At 53.9% G+C, this 4,540-nt stretch overlaps 1 long non-coding RNA gene across 1 annotated transcript; it reads left to right on the forward strand.

The window, feature by feature from the left end:
* Positions 1-2,378: 2,378 nt before the first annotated feature.
* On the forward strand, positions 2,379-4,306 carry LOC107306929. Its single transcript, XR_001552309.2, has 2 exons — positions 2,379-2,674; positions 3,594-4,306. It is a non-coding gene; the product is annotated as an uncharacterized LOC107306929 (long non-coding RNA).
* Positions 4,307-4,540: the final 234 nt, after the last annotated feature.

Raw genomic sequence — 4,540 nt, forward strand, 5'->3', positions numbered from 1 at the left:
GAGCAGCAGTGAATGGGAAAAGCAGGACTAAAAGGGAAAAGCAAGACTGAAAGGGAAAAGCAAGACTAAAAGGGAAAAGCAGCAGTGAAAGGGAAAAGCAAGACTAAAAGGGAAAAGCAGCAGTGAATGGGAAAAGCAAGACTAAAAGGGAAAAGCAGCAGTGAAAGGGAAAATCAGCAGTGAAAGGGAAAATCAGCAGTGAAAGGGAAAAGCAGCAGTGAAAGGGAAAGCAAGACTAAAAGGGAAAAGCAAGAATAAAAGGGAAAAGCACTAGTGAAAGGGAAAAGCAAGAATAAAAGGGAAAAGCAGCAGAGAAAGGGAAAAGCAGTAGTGAAAGGGAAAAGCAAGACTAAAAGGGAACAGCAGCGGTGAAAGGGAACAGCAGCGGTGAAAGGGAACAGCAGCGGTGAAAGGGAACAGCAGCGGTGAAAGGGAAAAGCAGCAGTGAAAGGGAAAAGCAAGACTAAAAGGGAAAAGCAGCAGTGAAATGGAAAAGCAAGACTAAAATGGAAAAGCAGCAGTGAAAGGGAAAAGAAGCAGTGAAAGGGAAAAGCAAAAGGGAAAATCAGCAGTGAAAGGGAAAAGCAAGACTAAAAGGGAAAAGCAGCAGTGAAAGGGAAAAGCAAGACTAAAAGGGAAAAGCAGCAGTGAAAGGGAAAAGCAAGACTAAAAGGGAAAAGCAAGACTAAAAGGGAAAAGCAAGACTAAAAGGGAAAAGCAAGACTAAAAGGGAAAAGCAGCAGTGAAAGGGAAAAGCAAGACTGAAAGGGAAAAGCAAGACTAAAAGGGAAAATCAGCAGTGAAAGGGAAAAGCAAGACTAAAAGGGAAAAGCAAGACTAAAAGGGAAAAGCAAGACTAAAAGGGAAAAGCAGCAGTGAAAGGGAAAAGCAGCAGTGAAAGGGAAAATCAGCAGTGAAAGGGAAAAGCAGCAGTGAAAGGGAAAAGCAGCAGTGAAAGGGAAAAGCAGCAGTGAAAGGGAAAATCCAGTAGTGATAGGGAAAGCAAGACTAAAAGGGAAAAGCAGCAGTGGAATAGGTAAAAGCTAAGACTAAAGGAAAATCAGTATGATAGGGAAAAAGCAAGACTAAAAGGGAAAAGCGCCTATACAAGGGAAAAAGCAAGCAGTGAAGGGGAAAAGCAGCAGTGAAAGGGAAAAGCAAGACTAAAGAGAAAAGCACAAGACTAAAGGGAAAAGCAGCAGTGAATGGGAAAAGCAGCAGTGAATGGGAAAAGCAGCAGAGAAAGGGAAAAAGCAGCAGAGAAAGGGAAAAGCCAAGACTAAAAGGGAATGCAGGCAGTGAAGGAAAAGCAGCAGTGAAAGGGAAAAGCAGCAGTGAAAGGGAAAAGCAAGACAAAAAGGGAAAAGCAGCAGGTGAAAGGGACGGAGTGTGGGGGGGGAAACCGGGAGGGGCGCAGGGTGAGCCTTAATTCTGCTCCCCCCGACTCCAACCGCACCGATCAGCCCTGAGCCCCCCCCCCCACCTGCAGCAGCACCGGCAGGATGTGGAGGCATCGCGTTGTCGGGCTCCAAACGGAGGCAAAGCCGTAACCCCCCTCCGGGGCTCCCCATCGTGCCAAAGCCCTCCCGTAACCCCCCCAGGCTCCGGGCAGCCAAACGCCGCAGGTAGCGGCTGCACGCTTTGGGCCGGGGGGGGCCGGGCGCCCGAGCCAATACTCTCAGGTATCCCCGCAGCCCCCCTTCGTTTTGGGTGGTGGGGGGGGGCGCCCACGGGGGTACACGAGCAGCAGCAGCAGCAGCTCCACCTGTAGGGGGGGGACACACAGCCCTCCGTGGAGACACAGCTGACACGTCCCCACCCCTCTGAGGACACCACCCCCCCCCCTTCCCGGGATCGCCTTCCTCCGGCTCTGTAGGCCGTAGGAACCAAAGCAAGGGCGGAACGCCAGTGAAGCGGATCGCGTTTCCCAGGGGACTCATTTCCGCAGAGCACGCGTTCCCTCCGGGGGAGCGGGTTACGGCACGGACCCATTGGGGATAATGGGGGGAAGGGGGAGTGGAGACCGGAGAGGCCTGACCTGGTTGCGTGGGGCGGAGGGGGGGGAACGGCAGAGGGAGCGGAAGAGGTTTGTGGGCTGAGGGCCGCCAACAGCCGCCCCCAAGGCTCCAGCATGGTTTAAGGGGGTATTTTGGAGCTAAGGGGTGGATTTGAGATCCATAGGGTGGGTTTAAGGGGAGTATTTGGGGGCTGAGGGGTGGATTTGGGGTCCATAGGGTGGGTTTGGGGGGTATCTGGGGGTTATGGGGTGGCCTTTGGGGGTTTTAAGGTGGGCTTGGGGGGTGTTTGGGGGCTGTGGGGTGGGATTAGGGTGCAGTGGGGTGGGTTTGGGGTCTATAGGGTGGGTTGGGGGAGGTATTTGGAGTCAGTGGGGGCACTCTAAGACCCCAGTTTAATGGGGGAGTCGGGGGGGTCTCTTTGGAACCAAATTGGGTTGAAGGGGAAGGGGCGTGGGGGGCAATCTTTATGCCTACGGCGCCCCCTAGTGGTCACCCACAGCCACGACAGGGGAACTTTGTGTCCTTCCGTGCAGGGGGGCAGAGCTTAGGGGCGGGCCCATATGAGTGTATATGGCCCGGCCCCCTCCCATCATCAGCGCTTCCTGCCCCGGGGCTGCGCCGCACCCAACGCTGCGTTCCGGGTTTCTATATAAAGGGTGTGTGTGTGTGTGTTATTAATGAGTATATATTGAAGGGGGGGGGGGGGGGGGGTGGGCTTTATTTTGGGGGGTGGGCTTTATTTTGGGGAGTTGGTAAGGGAGGAGAGGGCAGTGAGCGGCGTGACGCAGTGCAACAGCAATCCTTGCTGCTCTCTCTGCTTGTTTGCTCACAGGCATGTTTTCATGCTGCATGAAGGCTTTCTAAAGCTGTTAGCAGGGTCACTTTGGAGATAGGGAGAGGGGAAACAGTTTCAAGGCAAGAAAGAGGGAAGATTGGCTTTGGATGGCAGGAGAAGGATTGGCTGGAGGTGGTGAGGCACTGGGGATGTCTTGGCCAGAGAGGTGGTGGGTGCCAGACAGGCTTTCAAGGCCTGGCTGGAACCAGGCTCCAGAGCCATTAACCTCATCTGGAGGTAGGTGTCCCTGTTCCCCGCAGGGCGGTGGGACCGGGTGCCCTTTTGGGGTTCCTTCCTGCTCCAATTGTTCCATGATTCTCTCATACAAAGGCGGCCACCGCATCCCAGACGGCAACTCGCTCTGGAGATTAAAATAAAAGCAGGTCACACTCTGCATCTGCTGCTTCCTGGCACCCCTCCCACTGCTGGGCAGGATGGAGGTGGCAGATGGAAAGTGCCATTTCCATCCCAAGACTGGCTGCAGCACCGCTCCCTTGGTGGCTGTGGGCACGTGTACCTTCAGTGTCACTGCATGTCTGTCCAGAGGCAGTTCCCACCCTGGGGCCGTTCTTGCTCATCCTGGGTTGCTCCTTGTTGGTGCCAGCCATGCTGGAGCTCATCCTTCAGATGTGTCTGCTCTGTACCAGATGCTCCTTCAGGATGCAGGACCCTCATCTGTGCTCTGCCTTCAACCCCCCTCCTGGGTGGCCGTGACTCCAACCCCAATGGCTTCTTTATAGGTCAACGTGGGATCCCAGACTCCAACCCCAATGGCTTCCAAGGCCAACATGGGCTCCCATCATGGCCTGGTGAGACACGGCAACAGCTGAACGCAGAGCTCACGAGGTACGAAGGGGAACTGAAGGCTGTGATGAAGAAGCTGAAGGAGGAATATGGCGACGTCGTGACCTTAAAGGGCCGAAGCTATGAGAAAGATGGATGGAGAACCGGGGGGAGATGCTCTACAGGCTGCAGCAGGGCAGGAGAGCTGCTGCCATGGGGGGCATCAAGCAGCCAAAGGTGGGAAGGTGCTGAGGTGGAGTTTGGAAGCCCCACGGCTTAATTTGGGGTCTGGTTTTGGGTTCATTTTGCATCATTTTGGGCCTGTTATTTAGGGTTTGGATTTTGGGTTCATTTTTAGGCCCACAATGTGTCAGTTCTGTGCGTTGAGGCTGAAGGGGGAAGTGGGGGGTTGGGGATGGGATGGAGGGGTTAATTGGTTCCTATAAAATGGAAGGGGAAGGATTTGGGGCCATCAATGAGGGGTTCGTTGGTTCCTATAAATGGAAGGGATGGATTTGGGGTGGTGGATGAAGGTTCATTGGTGATGGGTTTGGGGGTCATGGGTGGAGGTACATTGGAGATGGATTTTGGGGCTGTGGATAAAGGGGTTCATTGTTCCTCTAATGGAGGGATGAATTGGGGCTGTGAATAAAGGTTCATTGGAGATGGATCTGGGCCATGATGTATCAGAGTATCACAGTCTCATGCGGGTTGGAAGGGACCTTAGAGATCATCGAGTCCAACCCCCCAGGATTTGAGCCTCCTGATGTAGGCAGAGCGGCACTTCTGGACACTTGCGACACAGGGGGGATTTGAACCGGGCCTCTGGGTGTTGCAAAGTGCGTCCTTAACCACTGTGCCACCGGAGGCACACAATGTAGCTTCATTGGTTCCTAGAAATGGA

This window comes from Coturnix japonica, unplaced genomic scaffold (assembly GCF_001577835.2).
Source record: "Coturnix japonica isolate 7356 unplaced genomic scaffold, Coturnix japonica 2.1 chrUnrandom99, whole genome shotgun sequence".
Classification (NCBI taxonomy): Eukaryota; Metazoa; Chordata; class Aves; order Galliformes; family Phasianidae; genus Coturnix; species Coturnix japonica.